We start from the raw sequence: 24,090 nt of genomic DNA, 5'->3' as shown, positions 1-24,090 counted from the left end.
TCGGCGTCTTCTCCAGCCATTAAAGACGAGTTTTGATTGAACGGAGTTAGGGTTATGAATTGATCGAATGTAAACGATCAAAATTTGTCTAGGGTTTGCTACAGACGAATAGACGAATCCATTTGATTCGTTTTTGGGGGTTTGATAAACGAATTCGTTCAAGAAATCCGTTTGGTGTTTTGATGATGAATCGATGGATTGATTCGAATCGTTTGTTTGAGGAGTTTTGATCGGTTGATTTTGATTTCTGGATGTCATTGGTGTTTTTGGGGTTTTGAGACGAGCAAGTCGTATACACGTTTGTATACGGTTTATTTTATTTTGAGGGTTTTTTATTTTTAGGATCTTTTTCTTCTGATACCATAATATATTTGATAAGGGTTATTTTCATTGAATAAACAAAAGAATTAAATATGTATTTATAGCTAACATTAACCTTGGTCTACAAGTTTAATAGACTAATCCTAGTTACAATAGGAAATCTATTTATATCTTTTATATTCCAATTATATACTCGATATGAACCTCCGTACTGAAGGGGATTAATTATTTCAATAGAATAAGTATTATGGTACATATATAACTAATTTTTAAATGTTAATGTATTAAACAAACAATATTTCTATGGAGTAACAAATAAACTATTGCAACATTATCCTGAGAATTCACACAGCTAGAACTCACACACATATACAGTATATATATCAAAAGAAGTAAAGACAAAACAACAGTAATACTCAACTCTGTGTGCTAGGTGTACTCAGGTACAATGTATCTCTCAACTTAAGAAAGTGTCTCGTTTCTCTAACATCTGACAAATAGTCAACAGAGTCATTTCTTGACTCGAAATACTTCAAAAGAAGCTCCGAGCACTCAGATAACAATAATAATATGAAATACTTTTAATTTAATAATAGTAATAACGGCAATACGTATATTTCAACACACTTTAATTTCCTCCGTATCCTGCGCTCGTGAACAAAGCTTCCTTTATATCCTCCAAATTTAGAAATACACTTTGCTCCACTTCCTCTAGCTGCCACAATCAAATCAATCAATACTCTGTTATTATGTATATATATGAACAAATAAATTAATATACAATAATATCTAGTTTTAAGTATATATATATATATATATATATATATATATATATATATATATATATATATATATATATATATATATGGGAGATGATCCGTACACCACTTTATTTTTGCCATACATCACCAAAATAATTATTTGGACATTTCTACCCTTCATTTGAGAAGTTAAGGGGAGTTGGTGGTGAATAAAATGAAGGGTAAAAATGTCCAAATAATTATTTGGTGGTGTATGACCAAAACAAGGTGGTGTACGAATCACCAACCTATATATATATATATATATATATATATATATATATATATATATATATATATATATATATAGGATCAAGAGTGAAGTAACCAATCGGCGGGAAGCGGGGGGAAGCAAAATCTTTTTTTTTTTCTTTTCGTTTTTTGAAAATACTTTGTTCACGAACATTATAGATTAGTGAAAATATGAACATTTTAATAAAGAAACTTTGTGATAAATGTTTTTATTTTGGCGAAAAAACGCTCGAAGAACTAATATATAACAATTATCGTGTTTTTCGAGCGTATGTTGAAGTTTTAGATATTAGGGTTTATAGGGTTTAGATATTAGGGTTTAGAAATTTAGGGTTTAGGGTTTAGAAATTTAGGGTTTAGATTGAGTTTTTAACACGAACGGTTTAAGTTTAGGGTTTAGGGTTTAGGGTTTGGTGTTTTGGGTTTATTCCATAAACCTAAAACACCAAACCCTAAACTCTAAATCCTAAACTCTAAATCGGGCTAAATTTTACTTCACAAAACATGAAAAAAAAAACGTTAACATTATTCACGAACAATATTATCTTGAATGTTATTTTTGTCGATCGTTTTACCACTTAAATAATAACATTCATCACGAAGTGTCTTTTCTAAATGTTCATATTTTCGTGTGATCTTAATGCCTGGAAAAAAAAATTCCAAAAAAAACAAAATTTTTTTTTTTACTTCCCCCGCTTCCCCCGATTGATTACTTCCCCATTGATCATGCCCATATATATATATATATATATATATATATATATATATATATATATATATATATATATATATATATATATATATAATGATACATGTATTATAAAAAAAATGATACATGTACTATTTATCATGAACATGTATAAGAAATGAAGGCTTCGCGGCTAATTTACAGCAGCCTCCATGTTGCCCAATTTTAGCCTATGCGTTGCCCAAAATGCATTTCATGCGCTGCCCCAAACACATTTATAGTGCTCGAGCAAATGTTTCAATTAACGGTTTGTTTAATATTGTATGCCATATTTTTGATGAAGTATATAGGTGTTAACATGAAATGAAGGAACCCGATTAATCTCAATTCGAAAAGGATATATATGGTACAAAAAGTCGATAGCTTAATCGCTGGCCTGATGCTCGTCAGATTGCCTCTCTCTAACTTACTTGGGTGATATTTGTGACTGATTCGCTGACTGTAACTCACTTAGACTGTCGACTCGTTTGGGTCGTATGATGTCAAATACGATATTTGTTTATTTTGGCGCGTTTACTATAATAAGTTAACTATATTTGCAAGTATTGGTGCTTTGAAAATGAGTTTTTGACTTTTTTAAGGTATATGTAGAAATTATAATTTGGGTCATAAGAGTGTATTTTGACCCATATGCATAATTTCGAATATCTAAAGTTAGCAGCACGCTCATAATGTCAATTTAGACTTATGGTATGAAAAGAAAGATTCAGGTCACCACAATTCCCCAAAGAACCATAATTTTTGGTTAAGTAAAACAAAAATTGCAACATGAGGTCGATTTACATTTAAAAATCTTGTCTTCGTACATTGTGTACTGAGTTCGAACAAAAACTTATTCGAACGAATGTTAATCAGGTAGATCTTGAAAAACACACATATTTAAAAAAAATGACTAAATTGAAGCTACGAATAAAAATATGATCATTCAAAGTTAAAAGATGAGTTAAATTAGAACACAAATCTATTCGAATTCGGTGTAAATTTTGGGAGTTTAACAAATATTTGTTGGAATTTAGCATGTTTTTGAGTTCGAATAGAGTAGCTTGTGTTAGAACGGAAATCTATTCTAAGTGGCAGTGTATTAAGTCAAATTTTTCTAAAAAAGTGTAAAATGTAAGAAAATTTTGAAAGAATGTATGTGAGTGATTTTCCTAGAGTAGTATATATATACACAATTATTTAACACTTCTTTTTCTTTTCTGCCTTGAAAATTGTGCATCTTTTAAATCTAAGACCCCCAATCGGATTAAGACCACATGCTAAGCTTGAACAACGCAAATACCCTTGTGACATGGCACCCGACCCACACCACCACAACGGGGCGCTATGGGGGTGTTGTCAGCTTAACTATTGTGGTGTTTTTGGGGCACACAATAATGAAGGAGACAACGGGGAAGGGAGAATCTGATTGGACAACTCATTTTTTCTTTATTTACCTAATACTAGTTATATTTTACCACATCACCCACACCACTCACAACATCGCAATACTCTACAATATTTACCACAACGCCTCACTTCTTTTATCTCACAACAATGCTACTTCAGCATAAATCACTCACACAACTCCACGATACTATAAAAATCTCATATGCCATAACAAATGGTCTAATATAGCTAGGTATTGCCGTATAGGTATGTAGAGTGAGAAAATTACTTGACGGCAAGAAAGGTGCATTTGAAAATCATGAAAACAAGTGATAACGCATTCATCAACTTCCAGACCAAATGCTTCAAGTGTTGTGATCGTAGATATTATCAACGACTGATGATCATCAGCTGGATGTTTACCACCAGTAGACCACCATATTTTAACGCTAATTGTATCTTTGTTTTCCCTCTGAACTTCAAACTACGTACAAAACATTTATTTATTTATCTAAACATACATCAAATAAGCCACACAGTTAATTAATTAGTACTCCCTTCGTCTCATATTATCAGTCCCACACAAAAAAAAAACACACAATTTAAGAAAATGTTATAAAAGTACCGTACTTTCTGTTTACTTTCTAGTTTTACACTTACATTTTCTTTCTCTTTTAATCCTATCAACATACATTAATGATATAATAGAACTTAAGATTTTTATTCTTTTCTATATATGGAAGTGGACAATTAATTTGGGACATCCCAAAATTGAATACTGGACTCAATATGTGACAGAGGGAGTAGTACTAATTAATTTAATTAGTTATGAAAATGATAACCAATAATGGTTAAGCATTCCAAAATTAAAAATATTTCTAACAGAAAACTCAATATTTAAATGAATAAATTAGTTCTTGAATTTAAGTATAGATAGTAGGTTATAATGTAAAAAATCTTACACTTTGTAATTAATGTTCTAGTTAGGACATACATATATGTACCTTGGGTGAATTTCTAAAGATAAATATCTCTTTAGGGTTTACAATATTAGTGATTAGATGGGGTTGATCATGTATCTGCGGTTGTTGTTGCTGCATATAATTGATCTTCTTGATCAACTCCTTCATGTAGTCTATGGTGTCTCCAAGTATTGATGTTCTATCCATCTAGTTTTATTAATATGTTACAAATAAACATAAACATTATTATTATTATTATTATTATTATTATTATTATTATTATTATTATTATTATTATTATTATTATTATTATTATTATTATTATTATTATTATTATTATTATTATTATTAATTAATTAATATTAATTATTATTATGTATTCTACACCAATAACATATTGTACGTACCTTAGAGATGTTGGGTACAATGGATCGAAGCATGGAAAGTCTATCATTCAGTCTCTTCCTTCTCCTTCTCTCCGCCATCAGATTTTTTGAAGGTTCACCAGCATAATAATTACCGCCATTAATAGAGCTATAACTACTACTACTACTCTTCATCTTCATCATCATCTTCCCTTTCCCTTTCTCATCAATACAGCTGCTGCTGGGGACTGTAATCATCTCTTGTGCAGGCTTATTATTATTCACCACGTTACCAATATTATCATCATGCTGCCAGTAGTAGTTTTCATGATGTACGTCTTCATCACCCAACAATGCAAGTATAGAGTAGTAATCTTCATTAACCATTAATGATGTAGAAGAAGAAGATTCAAGCTTCATATTGGAATTATTCATGTTATGATTATCATCAGGAACACCACATATTAATTGATCATAATCATAATCATAATTAACAGAATAATGCTCATCACTATGTGAATTTAGGGTTTCCGGGTTTAAATTTATGATTGCTGGCGGCATACACATGATTGAGTCTGATGAAGAGTTTTCAAGAAAAGTGGTACTAAAGAGATCAGTACTAGTATTAATTTCATGATCAAAACCAATGTTTGTTTCTTCCAACAATTCATGCCCATGCTGGAAGAAGTACTCCATTTAATCATGAACATTAATCAAGTGGCACCAACAGATCGAGTATTAATTGACTATATATAATACGCCGTGTATACTTACTACTACTTACTAGTAATTAAAATAATATTTTAACTAGTTTATAATCCGTGATGGGACTTAACAATTTTGTCTTAAACAGCAACGGTGACATTTTTCTATTTTTTTTTTTACTTCGTGGAAATCGAACTAATAAACTATTTCACGGTTGACCTTATAGTTAACGAGAGTTTTATTTATCCCATTAAGTATGGTCACGTGGTTATGACTTATTATTCATGTCATATTTATAGATACATCAGACCATAATAAACCCTAATTTAAAACGGACCCTAAGCCCAGAATTGGACCTGAACCATAACATATCTTCTAACAGTTTTGAGGTTTAAATATCGCGAGACTTTATTATTTCCTTCACTCTCAGTCTTTCAGTAATCTATGCAAGCCTAGTATATTAGTTCAAGAAAATGTTTCCGATCAATATGCTTATCGTGCAATACTAGAAAATGTTTTTTATCAAAAGTTGAATATTCAGTTAATTATATAACCTAACAAATCACATTTACTGGAAAAGAAAATAAAAGATTTTGCAAAAACTGATCATGTAAATTTATATTCATATACCTCAAGATCTAAACATCCACCGGGTGCTACCATTCCGGTCATCTTCTCTGGAGTGGGTCTCACTGGAAAAGTACATAACTTCCTATAATTAACGATTCATATATGCAGTCCATTCTGATCATCTTTTACGATCGGAATTCATGTCGTAATTAAATGGGCAAATGGCCCGAAAAGGTAACATATGTTGTCAAATTTAACAATCAAGGTAACCCTCAAAAAAAGATCTCCGAAAAGGATTTTAATTTTAAAAACTTCGGAGAAAAGGTAACATCGTTAAATTCATTAACGATCGTCAGTCAAAATTACACAATTGGTTCCTAAAGTTTGTTAAAAGATTGCACCAATAACCTCTTCAACATCTTCATCCCAAATCTTCATCCTCTTTTTCAAAACCCAATCTTCAATCCCAATCTTCACAAATATGTGCGTTTTCAAAGAAACAAAAGATCAAAGTCTTAAAAATTGAAGAAATCTTCTTCCTAATTCTCACTTTTAATATATATCTAATTAAATATACCAATTTCTTTATTTTGGTATATATCCAAGAACTGAACAAACAAGTGGTTCTGTAGTTGTGCTTAAAACCCAGATCCAATAATCAAAAATCAATTTCATGAATAGATTGATCATTATAACACATCAACAACAACAGATTGTAGTGATTGATCTCGTGTTCATCTCGTGTCTGGAAACGTTCACAAATCGATCACTCTAGAACGATCTAGAATGATAGAACAAAATGTAAAAACGTAGTGTTGTTCATTATGATCTCGTGAAACTCTATGAAAAATTTCAGATCATAACTCTGAAAATCGAATCAGAATTTCATGGTCAAAAATCAAAGAAAAAAGTCAACAGAAAATTCATTGATCAAATTCGGACGATCCATGTTGTTTCTGGTTCTTCTGATGGATTTCGAAGCTTATAATGATGATTTGTAACATATTTCGTGAAGGATTCATAGTCTAAAACGCAACAGATCTTGATTTTAATTTTTGAGTTCATATGAATGTGTTCATGGCTGTTCGTGAATAATTGTGGAACTAGAATATGTTCGTGAATGATTGTGGTTGTGCTTATTATGTGTAATATTTAGGCTTAACAGAATGATTTTCATTTTATTTTCTTGGTTCTTTAATTTTACATGGTTATAAATGAATTTCAAATGTATGTAGGAGGTACAGTGAAGTTTCCAGTGGATGTTAATGAAGATGATGTCCCAATTCTTCATATATGAACACTCATATATCTATGAACAAAGTTCAAACGAAATGCTCGAAAATCACTTGATGAAAGAAGTAGAAAAAAGGTTTCGATTTTAATGAAGATGATGAAGAGGACGATGGGTGAAATTTTTTAAGAAACTTCGGGACCAATTTTGTATATTTGGTTAACGATCTGATCGTTAATGAATTTGACGAATATTACCCCAATTTCAAAAATTTTTGAACACGTAATCCTTTTCTTGAGCAAAAATTAATTGAAATCCTTTTCGGGCTTATGCGATTTGGGGGTTACCTTGATTGTCAAAATGGGTAACTTATGTTACCTTTTCGGGCCATTTGCCCTAATTAAATTAGGTTTATCGCCGTTGGTTAAGGCTGAATCGGTGGCGGCAGTGGAGGGAAATGTAGATATGAAAACATAGATCGGGAATTGTAGATATGAGAACACAAAACTCCGGTCACAGTGTTGGTGGTGAGCTCCGATCGTTTTGGTCGTAAACTGTGTATATGAGCTCCGATCATATCACGAAATTTTTTACTAAGGTGGGTTTTTAAAATAATGATGTCTACTTGTGGAATACCCAGAATGCATCATTTTAGAGGTTCAAAGTAAGCAACAATTGTCAAAAATGCCCTCAAGTGATGTGCACATAACTACATTTAACGGGAAAAAATTAACAGTCGTTACTCTAGGGTCAATAGTTAAATACTTTAATACTTCGAGGTCAACAAAATAGAAAAATGTCACCTATGCTATTTAGTACAAAGTTGAGATGGACCGGCGAAGAAATTTTGTCTATAATCTTTGGCATTTTACCGATGATCCGTTATTTTCGTTGGAAATGGTTTTAATCTAACCGGTATTAGTGATTGTAGTTGTAGCGTTGGTCAATTGGTTGATTAACGTTGTTAATCTTTGTCTACCATGTGATAGGATCAATAGTCCAACAACATGTGTCTAACAAACCTCAACAAACTTTCCCTCTAAGTCCACTCACTGTTACACCGAACCGAGGGGTGCGCCAACTATGCCTTCCACCACATCCTTTCTATAGACTGGCTCTCGTACCACTGATATGATAGATAGCCTAACAAGTCCTACATATAAGTCCAAGAGTCCATTATTACTCTAAACACAATCTGTAGCTGAGAGAGTTCCCCTAGACTTATATGTATACATTTGTTTTTCTCATATACGATATAGGACTTTGGTTTGCACCCCAACACCATATTAGTGGTTATTTTGTTTACGTTAGGCGTATCTTGTTTGTCAGTTCTCTAGTGTTGTATGTTTGTTGATTATACTAGTTTTTTGATTCTTGTTGTAATACTTTATGCCATGTTTATTTATGGATTCATTTATTTATATTATTGTTTTTTTTTTTTTTTTTTTTTTTTTAATTGAAGAGGAAAACGGAGAGAAGCTGTCTCTTTATTATACGGAGTAACAGCGTACGTACTTCATTAGCTAGTAGTATTATAAATACGTTTCTTATTTCATGTTATTTTATTTAATAAATCACAAATCCTGAATTATATATTGCTAATAGGCTAGCTAGCTCTATTTAAGAAACACATTATATTAATTAAGGAACATGATCTTGTCATTTGATCTTGTTGAACGGATCTCTTTGATTTTAAACCCTAACACCCAATATTTTAAATCAAAATAATAAATAATTAAAATTACTCTAATTATTATTATCTATCAATCAGTTTTATCTAAGATATACTTTCTACAAGACTTTTGATAGAGATCAATCTCGTGAAGATAAGAGTGTTTCTTTCCTTTTTCTTTTAGTTTTTTTCCCCCAAAAAATAACAATAAATATATAACAAAGATATTATTGAAAGATTAATAAAAGAAACTAAAAAACATACAATGAACATAAGTACATAACGGCTAAACTTAAGACTAGAAACCTCAACTAACAAAACAACGAGCAATCGCTATCTATATAACCGATAGAGGCCTAGACGACCCAGAACAACATGAAAGATTGTTGGAGAAATAAGGAATAGTGGGTAAAGAATCAATAACCGGATTGATACTAGAATCGTGTGAACACTTTCTTAATAGAGTATTTCGACCCACTTGGTCACGGGTTACACGAAATCACTATTAGGATAATACTAGTATGAACAATCGTCTTGATCAAAAGATAATTGTTCCTTGCAATTGTAAATTGCATAAATCTAAAAATTTTGTGTTGAAAGTGCGTTAGACATGTTCAAAATCTGGAACATTGTGTAAAGTGTCTAACCTTTCATATAAAAATGAATACATATATTTATAGTGGGTCAAAAGGTGTTTACCGAAAGTCACAACCTTTCATGATACCCCATACATAGCTTGGAAGTTTATACCCATGTATTTGTGCTTAAACAAGTCCAAATACATGTAAAAACCGCTCTTAAATGTTTTGGAACAACCCCATAACGTTTGGGGTTCAAATGTGCCTTTTGGGTTAAAAAGATACCTTTTCAACGAATTCAGTGTTAAGCCGCGCCGCGGGTCCAGGAGCTGCGCCGCGGGTCCAGGAGCTGCGCCGCGGGTCCAGGAGCCGCGCCGCGGGATAACACTTCCAAAAATGTCAAAACTCTCGAACTCAAAATCACCCTTTAAGCCAAGCTACTGCACACCAAAATCAAGTTTAAGCTTATTTTCAAGTGTGTTTAGCCTTTCAAGTCGCGTTTCGCATTCTTTCAAGTCGCGTTTCGCATTCCTTAAGTTCCAAATGTTATTTCCAAACTCACTAACATAACCTCAAACCATTTTACACTTTATTAACGTGCACTCCACACTCTCCAAATCCGTGTAGCGTTTCAATGGTTCGAGCACTTTCAACTTAGCAATTCAATCAACTAAAATGATGTTGGATCATGCTAAAATCACCAACAATTCCCTCCCATTTTAGTATGATCCTTGATTACTAAAATACCAACAAACAGATAACTAGTGCATACGTGTAAATGTCACATGGATTGAATTTACACATAGTATATTACACGTGCAAGAATTGGAAAATTAGGGTGCTCTAATAGTTTAAACCCATCAATTCTTTTGAAAACCTGTCGATAATATACACACTAGTTCCATACTTTCTACAATTAACCTGACACTATCATAAGTCTTGTGTCACAATCCTCTCATGAACATATCAAAAGCTAAGTCCCAAGCTTTCTTGAGGCGGCTTAACCTCATGTTTACATAGGTAGTTTCTTTAATCTTGCTCCCGCGATGCAATTTTTCAAGACAACTATTAAGAAGTATTTAACTTTAACCTTCTTTATCTCACAGGTCCGAACACATACTTTGGGATCATATATTAAATGTGTTCCAATCTTCAGATAGTAGGCTTTCCTCATTGAATTCAGCTCCTAGCATTGTACTGGAAGGGAATTGGGTATCCCACTATGGAAGATCTAAATGGACTTCAATCCCAAAACATTAGTCAACTTGTGCGCACTACCGGCTAATGCTTTTCTCAAGTGATTTAGTCAAACTTTGTTGTGACCCAACAAAATACACATACATCACTTCATTCGTGATAAACTTCACGAAACATATTTTGTCTAAGGCACAAGCGTCTAGACTTTCACTTGTTCAAATACATGCCTTAGTCACATCACATCACATCCCATAACTAGGGATCACCATGAACTTTAATCTTATTCATTATGACTTCAATCAATTTTTATTCTTTTGCAATCCTTTAAACCAGGGATTTACAAAGTCTTTATTTTACCATAAGAAACTTGTAAGTACTCAAATCAAATGATTGATTAGTCCTTGCATATGTCCACCTTTCACAAGTAATCAATGTAAACCTATAATTTATACACCCTTGATAATGCATCCCCATTATCCTTGTGTACACAATTATTACCATTACATTAGAAGTGAGATTATAATCATAAGCATACCTTAGTCAATCCACTTCTTAAAACCAAGAGTCAATGACAATAAGTTTATAATTTCAATAATCTCAACATCAACATTTTGATCTAAGATGCCTCATTTATACCAAGTGTTAAAACCAATAACTTGTAGATGTATAATCCTCTTGATCAATAGTAAACTCAGAATGGTTTAATATGCCTTAAGGATTCACATTGTATGATGACCAGGAAAATTTCGACTTATTTAAACCAATTATCTATATGATTTAATATTTTCGTCATGATAAGCAATGCATTTTGCAAGTTTTAAAACTTTTGTAAATGAGTTTTATATAACGGTTGCCCACCTTGTTTGTCCGACGATTCACGAACATCATAACTTGTGATAATTATATAATTGTGTATATATATATATATATATATATATATATATATATATATATATATATATATATATATATAAGGAAACATGCGTATAATATTTATATATGAAATGATAAAAATTTACTATTGAATGATGCAATTTCAAATTAAAAGTTTTACGTATATGATCGTTTTATTTTTATGATGTAAATTTTTTAATTTATAAGAAGAAACGCAATTAAATCAAAGACGTACAAGCTGTAAAGCACGACGTACAACAATGTAACTTAAATAGTTGAATCGAAATTAATTCATTTACTATTTATATGAATAGTAAATGAAACGAAATTAATTAATTTACTATTCACATGAAAGCGACATGATAGAAATTATTAATTATAAGTTACATAAAATATCCCTGATGTATTTAATAAATACGACTTTTAAAAATATTAAAATTCGTTAATTTGATTGAATTAAACGAATTCAGTAATTCACGGTGGCACAGATTGATCAGCAGACTAGTACGTACACTTTACATCGAACGTATACATTAATTTTATAAATAAATGGACCTTTTTACAACTAGTTTTATAAAGCTAAAGACCAAAATAAATATATGTATTCAATTATAAAAAGTGGAATCCTTTTTATTTATAATTTTACCCTTTAATTATTAGCAACAGAGTACGAAATACCGATCCGTGAAAACTGTCGGTAGAAATGAAAAAACATGGGCGGCTTTTAAATCTCACGTGTAACGACCCGACTTTTTCGACTTGCTTTTGTGCCTTGTATTTTAGCAAAACTGCGTATTTGTGCGTACTGTGTTACTTTATACTCTGGAAACTTGATATACGTGGTTTACTTCCAATTATATGTTAAAACATGCCTTAGAGTACGTAGGATACTTAACTTGTACATTGGATGCTTTTATAACCGTTAGTGTTATTTAACGTTTCGAATAAACCGCGGACTGCGCACACGTTTGACTTTTGTCGTAACCGGAATATGATGACTGTGAAATATTGATTATTATTTTATAATAATAATTACCTGGACTTTTGGATGCTTAATTTTTATTTATTTAATTGCTAAAGCCCAATAGTTAGCCTTGTTGGACTTTCTACCTTTGTTGGGCTCAAGCCCACCCTACACTAGCTAGTGACCCAATTAATTAGCCCAGGTATTATTACTAGTGACCCATAATAATAAATAAATAAATTAATTAATTAATTAATGAGTCATACTAGCATAATGGATAAGGATTATCCATATTGTCACTTAGGATTCTAGCATAAGGACACACTTTAGACACCATTAGCCAAAAAGCAAGTTTTGTCTCCCCCTCCCCCTCCCTCAAAATCATGGCACCCTTGGTGCCATGTCACCAATCCATGTCAATCTCATTTTCTTATAAATACTAGCCATTTTCCTTCATTCCAACACTTGATCATTTTGGTTTTCACACACACTTGTTCTTTCTTTCTTTCTTTCCTTTCTAGCATTACTTGTAAGTCTTCTTTTCCTTCTTCTTTTCCTTTCAAATTCGTGGCTATCATCATCACATTATGGAGATCAAAGTTCCTTTTAGCTTTGATCTTACTTATATCTTGTTGATTCAAGCATGAATCCTTCAAGAACATTGAAGATTCAAGCTTTCTAGCTTTGAATCTTCACCAACTTAGTAGATTCATCTTTCTTTTACTTTAATCTTATTATTTTGTGATAAAGATTCAAACTTTTGTTTGTAATCTTCATGCATCTTCAAGATCCAAGCTTTATGCTTCAAGATCTTCAAGAACAAACAAGATGCAAGCTTTCTAGCTTGAATCTTCATATCTTTTTGTTAGAACCAAGTTCTTTTAGCTTTGATCTTGTTATTTTGTTGAAAAGATTCAAACTTTTGTTTGTAATCTTCATGTATCTTCAAGATCCAAGCTTTATGCTTCAAGATCTTCAAGAACACTTAAAGGTTCAAGCTTTCTAGCTTTGCAACCTTGTAACTTGTGTGAAATGGATCCAAGCTTTCTAGCTTAGGGTTCCATCACCTCATTTGACTTAGATTGTGCTTATACTTGTTGAATTGATGTAAAGTTTGTAGCTTTAGTTGTTATTGTGAATTGAAATTGTGTTAAGACTAAGGATATGATGTAACCTTGGTTCATCATCCATCTAAGACTCATGAATGAGTTGTGTTCTTACTTGGTCTTAACATATTATGTATTGATGGTGAATCTTGGTCAAAAGTGATGCTAAACCATCAACGAGTTGTACACTTGAAGCTACAAGCATCAAGGATGAGAACCGTGATGAGCATCAAGCACCAAGAACCCCATCGGAGCACTTGTCCACTGATTTTCGTATCTGATCAAACCACCTGGGCTACTAGAAAGTTGATTTTCAGTTAGATCGGTTCGAGTAGATGTTTTTCCGTTTAGGCCTCGTCTTAATCTGAGTTACGGTTTAGGATTTATGGCCCTCCGAGAGTCACTACACCCTATTAATGTTGTGCTGAAATTTCTGACCTACTCGCACTTAAACCGTCGCCACGGTCAAACGAAGACGAGTTAGCTTCTGAAAATTGGTCAGCTGTTAGGGAACTCATATACGAAGCCATATCCACTGACTATGCATCTTTTCGATTTACGTAGAGGTCATAGCAGCTGACCGAAATCAGCCTATTGTTTCGATCTCTATTCTTGTCAAACTTACTTAGCTTTTATGATGATGAGTGATGATGATGATGACACTTAAACTTATTTTATGCATTATTAGAACTTATAAGGACAACCTACTGGCCTAGTAACCTTTGATTTAGGTTGACGACCTTTCGGACCGACTTACTACTTGCGTACTTTCATTACCGACTTTACCGCTTTTATCACTGTGAGTTATAGCATCCCTTTTCTTACTTTAACTATTTTGGGACTGAGAATATATGCGCTTTTTACGTTTTACATGTTAGGCACGAGTACTTAAACTTTATATGTGTGTGGGTTATACAACGGCATAACTATTCCCCTTAGCACGGTAACGTTTAGTCATTGGTTTTTGAACCGGTGAACGCGAATCTTAGATATGGATCCATAGGATTTGACATCCCCACTCGGGCTAGTCGCGCTAGCATTTAACGGGTGTTTAATACTTCGTGAACATACGCACTCGCCAAGTGTACTTTCAGGGGGTTATAAACGTTAAGTCTAGTTACCGGGTGCCCACGGTTATACATATACTTTTCATACTGTTTTGATACGCTATTTTCAGCAATGAAATCTCGTGGCCTATCTTACTTTACTGTTACAATTTAAACTATAGCTCACCAACATTCGTGTTGACTTTTTAGCGTGTATTTCTCAGGTGCCTAGAGGTTTATTGCTTCCGCTGTTAGACTTGATGTCATGCTGTTATTGAATTGCTGTTAAGGACCTGCTGTATTAGTTATCCGCTGCATTACTAGAGATGTCTCATTCATGGAACTTTTCTGTTGCATTCGTAGTTTATGTTAATTTCAAACAATGGCTTTGTAACGACCTTAGGGTCAAATAATTATGTTTATGCTCATATTCATAGGATGCACGTTATCTTTTGTAAAAACGTTATCTTTTATGAATGCAAACTAATTTTCAAACAGCATATAGTGTTTGACCTTGTGATGATCCTGTTGATTGACGAACCGTACACGATGGTTTTGTACGGGGCGTCACAGTTGGTATCAGAGCATTGGTTGTAGGGAATTAGGTTGCATTAGTGAGTCTAGAACCGGACCAAGTAGGATTCACTAATAGGACTAATCTACAACTAGCTTGTTTACTTGTTTCTGCAAGACTTACTGCATGCTTTGCCTACTTTCTGCTGTATGATCTTACTGCATGCTATTGCTTATATTTACTGCCATGCGTACTTGCTGTATGCCTATTTCTGCCTTTGCATGATTACTATCTGCTTTCACATGTTATCTCTGATTAGTACTGATTGCTATGTTAGGTTGCTATAGTGCCTAATACTTGCTTGCTTATGACTTACTGATATGGAAAATTTATTTTCCTTGTTCATATGTCGGATATTCCACCTGTCGTCATTTTGGGCAGCGATTCAGACTCCTCAAACACTTCACCTGCCACTGTTGCCGACCCTCCAATTCCGTCGATGACGCCCTCCAGTGACCTTGGCGCTTCATCCTCCGGAACCGGCAGCCATACACCTGTACCAGTGGTTACCGCAGTCGGAGCCCAGGACCCTTTGGAGATTCCAGCTCCAGTTGCCCCGGTACCTCAGGAGCCACAGCCCCGCCCCGGTGGTGTTGTGATTCCCAGGGAATACGGGGACATTCCGTTCCGTAATGAGCATAACCATTGGTGCCGACGCCTTCCTGATGGACGTGTCATACCGATCCCACCTTTCAGATACCGGATCATGACTACCGGTCGCCGATCGCTGCCACCCCCAGCTGATTCATCATCCGACGGTTCATCCACAGACGACTCTAGTGACGATAACTCCAACGAGGAGGACCTTGATGATGCACCTGTGCAGCCACCCTCCACCCCGCCTGAGAAGCGGTACCGTTTCGATGGCACCTTTATTCCTGGGATCAACGAAGGTCGAGCGTTCACTAACGCACATGGTCAGCGTCGTAGGGTTACCGCCCGTAAGTGGGTTGTGCCTTACCCTGCTGATCCTTTCGTGCATAAGCCTTACTGCTTTGCAGCCTCTACTTCTGGAGCCGGACCATCTGCACCACCAGCACCACCTACACCAGCAGCTCCGCCTGCTCTGCCAGCCCCTCCCTCTGTCGTGGAACTGGCGAGGGAGGTGGAGATCCTCCATGCTCGGGTAACTGAGCTCGAGGACAGATGTCCCATGTGCTGGACATCCTTTACCCACCGTCACCATAGAGCTTTGTAGTAGGTTTCATTTTGTAATCTCGTTTGTCGCTCCATGTTTTCCTTATGTAATGTGCTCACTTATGCGAATGTATGCAACACTTTATTAATTAATGGAACTTTGCGTTGTTTAATCCTTGCATAGTGTTCTATTTACGTTACTGTATGTTGGTTTTGTTGTATTTGTACCTAGTTGCGTCACTATATTGGCATGTGTTGTGTTGTTTCCCTGTTTACTATATACGGTATTATTGTATGTTTTATGCTGGATTTTGACTTAAGTCAAAACTTTTGTTTCGAAGGGCAATGGCATGCACACGAACAACACCCACAGCAGCTCAAATCGAAGAGATGATTAATGAACGAGTCACCGCAGCCTTGGCGAAAATGAACCCTCAAGCTGAACCACTGCCGGTTATCTAACCCAATCGAAACGGGTGCACCTACAAGGAATTCCAGAGCTGTAAACCACATAACTTCAGCGGAACTGAGGGGCCTGTTGGTCTCACAAAATGGTTTGAAAAGCTTGAATCAGTATTCCGAGTCAGCAACTGTTCCGAGTCCAACAAAACCAAATTTGCTTCCTGCACGCTATCTGATGGCGCCCTCACGTGGTGGAACACCATGACACAGGCACAAGGTATTGATGAGGCGTATGCTACACCATGGGAGGAGTTCAAATGGCTATGATTGATGACTATTGTCCGAGAACCGAGATACAAAAGATGGAAATGGAGTTTATGCAATTGAAAGCTGTTGGCAACGATCTCGATGGTTACAATCGGAGGTTTCTTGAGTTAGATCTTATGTGTCCTACCATGGTCACCCCGGAATTCAAGCGTATGGAGAGATACTTTTGGGGACTCCCTAAGTCCATCAAGGGTAATGTCACCTCGTCTAAGCCACCAAATGTTCCCGAAGCAATGCGCATGGCGCATACACTCATGAATCAGATTCTCATCGATGAACCGGAGAAGTCCAAGTCTGAAGCGGGTAGTAGTGACAAGCGCAAGTGGGATAATAACATGGGAAGAATCTACGATCAAACCCCTACTAAGAGGCACAACAATGGTGGAAACCCCAACCCCGGCACAAGTTCCAACCCAAACTACAAGGGCACTCTACTGCAGTGCAAGAGGTGTTACAAACACCACACTGGGTACTGTAATGCGGTCAGTGAAAAGTGCAACAGGATCGGACATGTTATCGGACTTGTTGGTAAGAACTACAAGATTCTCGTCCCAGCTGCAAGGACAAACCCAAATGGGCCAAGGAAATGCTATGAGTGTGGACAGCAGGGCCACTTTAGGAATGATTGCCCCAATAAGAAGAAGGACGGCGGACCACCGCGAGGTAGAGCTTTTAATCTTAATGCAAGGGATGCACGTGAGAACCCCGACTTGGTTACAGGTATATTCACAATCAACAATCTTTTAGCTTCTGTCCTATTTGATACTGGTGCCGATAGAAGTTATGTATGTAGACACTTTTGCGATAAGATAAATTGGTCATTAGTTCCTTTAAAAGAAAGTATGCTAGTTGAGGTAGCCAATGGGAAACTTGAGAAAGTTGACCAAATTGGCCGAGGAGCTATTATTAACATAGCTGGCGTGGATTTTGGAATTGACTTGATACCCATCAAATTGGGAAGCTTTGACGTAATTGTCGGCATGGACTAGTTGACTAAAGTAAGAGCCGATGTTATCTGTGGAGATAAAGCTCTTCGTATACCACAAGGAGACGGTGATCCATTGACTATTTACGGAGAGAGATGTAACTCAAAACTGAACCTCATTAGTTGTATGAAAGGGCAGAAGATCATGAAGAAAGGACGTCTTGCTGTTTTAGCACACGTGAAGGCTTTGGAAATAGAAGAGGAGAGTGTGAATAATGTGCGAATCGTGAATGAATTCCCCGACATCTTTCCGGAAGAACTGCTTGGATTACCGCCACTGAGAGCCGTGGAGTTCCAGATCGATCTAGTGCCGGGAGCTGCACCCGTAGCTCGTGCGCCTTATCGTCTGGCACCTTCAGAACTGCAAGAATTGAAGAGTCAACTACAGGAATTGCTCAACCGAGGGTTTATCCAACTGAGCTCGTCGCCTTGGGGCGCGCCTGTTTTATTCGTGAAGAAGAAGGACGGATCCTTCCGCATGTGTATCGACTACCGTGAACTCAACAAATTGACGATCAAGAATCGGTATCCATGTAGTGACTCGAACTTTTCCATGTTTATATATATTAATTGAGATTGATATTTACATGATTAAATATTTCCAACATGTTAAGCAATCAAACTTGTTAAGACTTGATTAATTGAAATATGTTTCATATAGACAATTGACCACCCAAGTTGACCGGTGATTCACGAACGTTAAAACTTGTAAAAACTATATGATGACATATATATGGATATATATATAGTTAACATGATACTATGATAAGTAAACATATCATTAAGTATATTAACAATGAACTACATATGTAAAAACAAGACTACTAACTTAATGATTTTTAAACGAGACATATATGTAACGATTATCGTTGTAAAGACATTTAATGTATATATATCATATTAAGAGATATTCATACATGATAATATCATGATAATATAATAATTTAAAATCTCATTTGATATTATAAACATTGGGTTAACAACATTTAACAAGATCGTTAACCTAAAGGTTTCAAAACAACACTTACATGTAACGACTAACGATGACTTAACGACTCAGTTAAATTGTATATACATGTAGTGTTTTAATATGTATTTATACACTTTTGAAAGACTTTAATACACTTATCAAAATACTTCTACTTAACAAAAATGCTTACAATTACATCCTCGTTCAGTTTCCTCAACAATTCTACTCGTATGCACCCGTATTCGTACTCGTACAATACACAGCTTTTAGATGTATGTACTATTGGTATATATACTCTAATGATCAGCTCTTAGCAGCCCATGTGAGTCACCTAACACATGTGGGAACCATCATTTGGCAACTAGCATGAAATATCTCATAAAATAACAAAAATATGAGTAATCATTCATGACTTATTTACATGAAAACAAAATTACATATCCTTTATATCAAATCCATACACCAACGACCAAAAACACCTACAAACACTTTCATTCTTCAGTTTTCTTCATCTAATTGATCTCTCTCAAGTTCTATCTTCAAGTTCTAAGTGTTCTTCATAAATTCTACAAGTTCTAGTTACATAAAATCAAGAATACTTTCAAGTTTGCTAGCTCACTTCCAATCTTGTAAGGTGATAATCCAACCTCAAGAAATCTTTGTTTCTTACAGTAGGTTATCATTCTAATACAAGGTAATAATCATATTCAAACTTTGGTTCAATTTCTATAACTATAACAATCTTATTTCAAGTGATGATCTTACTTGAATTTGTTTTCGTGTCATGATTCTGCTTCAAGAACTTCGAGCCATCCAAGGATCCGTTGAAGCTAGATCCATTTTTCTCTTTTCCAGTAGGTTTATCCAAGGAACTTAAGGTAGTAATGATGTTCATAACATCATTCGATTCATACATATAAAGCTATCTTATTCGAAGGTTTAAACTTGTAATCACTAGAACATAGTTTAGTTAATTCTAAACTTGTTCGCAAACAAAAGTTAATCCTTCTAACTTGACTTTTAAAATCAACTAAACACATGTTCTATATCTATATGATATGCTAACTTAATGATTTAAAACCTGGAAACACGAAAAACACCGTAAAACCGGATTTACGCCGTCGTAGTAACACCGCGGGCTGTTTTGGGTTAGTTAATTAAAAAGTATGATAAACTTTGATTTAAAACTTGTTATTCTGAGAAAATGATTTTTATTATGAACATGAAACTATATCCAAAAATTATGGTTAAACTCAAAGTGGAAGTATGTTTTCTAAAATGGTCATCTAGACGTCGTTCTTTCGACTGAAATGACTACCTTTACAAAAACAACTTGTAACTTATTTTTCCGACTATAAACCTATACTTTTTCTGTTTAGATTCATAAAATAGAGTTCAATATGAAATCATAGCAATTTGATTCACTCAAAACGGATTTAAAATGAAGAAGTTATGGGTAAAACAAGATTGGATAATTTTTCTCATTTTAGCTACGTGAAAATTGGTAACAAATCTATTCCAACCATAACTTAATTAACTTGTATTATATATTATGTAATCTTGAGATACCATAGACACGTATATAATGTTTCGACCTATCATGTCGACACATCTATATATATTTCGGAACAACCATAGACACTCTATATGTGAATGTTGAAGTTAGCTATACAGGGTTGAGGTTGATTCCAAAATATATATAGTTTGAGTTGTGATCAATACTGAAATACGTATACACTGGGTCGTGGATTGATTCAAGATAATATTTATCAATTTATTTCTGTACATCTAACTGTGAACAACTAGTTGTAGGTTACTAACGAGGACAGCTGACTTAACAAACTTAAAACATCAAAATATATTAAAAGTGTTGTAAATATATTTTGAACATACTTTGATATATATGTATATATTGTTATAGGTTCGTGAATCAACCAGTGGCCAAGTCTTACTTCCCGACGAAGTAAAAATCTGTGAAAGTGAGTTATAGTCCCACTTTTAAAATCTAATATTTTTGGGATGAGAATACATGCAGGTTTTATAAATGATTTACAAAATAGACACAAGTACGTGAAACTACATTCTATGGTTGAATTATCGAAATCGAATATACCCCTTTTAATTAAGTCTGGTAATCTAAGAATTAGGGAACAGACACCCTAATTGACGCGAATCCTAAAGATAGATCTATTGGGCCTAACAAACCCCATCCAAAGTACCGGATGCTTTAGTACTTCGAAATTTATATCATATCCGAAGGGTGTCCCGGAATGATGGGGATATTCTTATATATGCATCTTGTTAATGTCGGTTACCAGGTGTTCACCATATGAATGATTTTTATCTCTATGTATGGGATGTGTATTGAAATATGAAATCTTGTGGTCTATTATTATGATTTGATATATATAGGTTAAACCTATAACTCACCAACATTTTTGTTGACGTTTTAAGCATGTTTATTCTCAGGTGATTATTAAGAGCTTCCGCTGTCGCATACTTAAATAAGGACGAGATTTGGAGTCCATGCTTGTATGATATTGTGTAAAAACTGCATTCAAGAAACTTATTTTGTTGTAACATATTTGTATTGTAAACCATTATGTAATGGTCGTGTGTAAACAGGATATTTTAGATTATCATTATTTGATAATCTACGTAAAGCTTTTTAAACCTTTATTGATGAAATAAAGGTTATGGTTTGTTTTAAAATGAATGCAGCCTTTGAAAAACGTCTCATATAGAGGTCAAAACCTCGCAACGAAATCAATTAATATGGACCGTTTTTAATCAATAAGAACGGGACATTTCAGTTGGTATCCGAGCATTGGTCTTAGAGAACCATAATTTTGCATTAGTGTGTCTTATCTAGTTTGTTAGGATGCATTAGTGAGTCTGGACTTCGACCGTGTTTACTTGAAAAATGATTGCTTAACAAATTTTGTTGGAAACTATATATTTTTAACATGTGAATATTATGTGATATATTAATCTCTTAACGCGTTTGGTATTATATGATAGATGTCTACCTCTAGAACAAGTCCCATTGACTCACCTAATAATAATGAAGAGTCAAATGTAAATTGGAATGATTCGTGGACTGATTCACAAGTTCTCGAAGAGGAACCGGAAGAAGAGTCGGAACCGGAAGAAGAATCGGAACCGGAAGAAGAATCGGAACCGGATGAAGAAATAGAGCCGGTGGGGGAAATAATAAAACAGTTAAGTAAAAGAAAATCCTCAACCAACCGACCAAGGTTAATTATGGTCAATGGTGTTTCCGCCAAGGAAGCAAAATATTGGGAGGATTACCAATTCTCCGATGAATCGGATTCCGACGAGAATTCCGATGATGTTATAGAAATTACCCCAACTGAATTTAAAAAGGCAAAAGAAAATAATAAGGGAAAGGGCATAAAAATAGAGAAATCTGATTCCAACCCCGATGACCTTTATATGTATCGTCAACCCCCGAAGTCCTTAAGTTGTAACAATGACCCGGGAACCTCTAAACCACCAGGTTTTTCTAAACCAATGTGGATAACGACAGATCGTATTAGGGGAACATCATATATCCCTAGAAACTTGGCAAAACGAACCAAAACCGAAGAAGAAGAAACAAGCGAGTCGGAATAAGATAGTTGTATTCGTGTGGTGTAATATATGTAATATAGTGTGCTTATGCTTTATAATATATGTAAAAATTGCTTGTATTAATAAGTATTTTTTTTTATGAATCTAACTCTTGTCTATTTTACAGTATAAAAACATAAAATGGATAGACAACCCAATATTTTAAGAGACCTACCCGGAGACATGATTGATGAAATCTTGTCTAGAGTCGGTCAGAATTCTTCGGCACAACTATTTAAGGCGAGATCAGTTTGTAAGACATTCGAAGAACGTTCCAAGAATGCCTTGGTTTATAAAAGGCTTTCGTTCGAAAGATGGGGGATATCACATTGGGAAATCCATAAATTACGATGTGTTTACTTTGACGCATATATTGCTGGGAACCCAAATGCTATTTTACGCAATGGGTTAAGAAATTATTTTGACTCAATATATCCGAATATTGGACTTCGTGATTTAGAAAAAGCAGCTAACATGCAACATAAAGAAGCATGTTATGCTTACGGATTAGTAATGTTCGCTTCTCACCAAAGTGAGAACAAGAACATCGGGCTACAACTATTAAACAAAACGTTCCCACAAGTTACGGAGTCGGTAATTGGGGTAAGAAATGAGGTTTTTAGATTGTTACGGGACAGTTGGACATTACGTAACCCTCGTCCCTTTGACGACGTTACAACACGCTGTCTTATCAACGGCCATAACGGTTATGTTCCACAAGACCAAGGATGGGAAGTAATCCTAGTAAAACCAGAATGCATGACTTGTTTCTGGACGTATGAATTACGTGTCTTTATTGCCTTTGCTGAACGACTTGTGTAATAGCTAGAATTATCTTCACAACCATCTTGTATCAAATTTATTGTGTGCTATATTTCATGCTATATGTAAAATAAGCGGTATTGTAAGTTTGTAAAATATTGTGTAAAAGTTTGAACGCGAAATATTATTATAATCAGTTTTTCATATAGAATTGTAGTAGTTGAATTGTATATTAGCTACTAAGTATGAACTTAACGGGTAGGTACTACCCGAATTTAAACTTATAAAACGCTAATATGAAGAAAAAGCTTTTATAAATGAGTTCATATTATGCTACGAAATACTATTAACTACTCTTAATATTCTGTATGATTAACTTGTTCCATTTGACTATTTTGAAGGAAATGGCACCGACTACTCGACACACCGTGAATATGAATGAAGAGGAATTTCGTACTTTTCTAGCTTCAAACATAGCCGCAGTACAGGCTGCGCTACATACCAACAATAACCTTGGATCT

The sequence above is a fragment of the Rutidosis leptorrhynchoides genome, chromosome 5 (genome assembly GCF_046630445.1).
Source record: "Rutidosis leptorrhynchoides isolate AG116_Rl617_1_P2 chromosome 5, CSIRO_AGI_Rlap_v1, whole genome shotgun sequence".
NCBI classification, from domain to species: domain Eukaryota; kingdom Viridiplantae; phylum Streptophyta; class Magnoliopsida; order Asterales; family Asteraceae; genus Rutidosis; species Rutidosis leptorrhynchoides.
Note: the sequence above shows the minus strand (reverse complement) of the source record.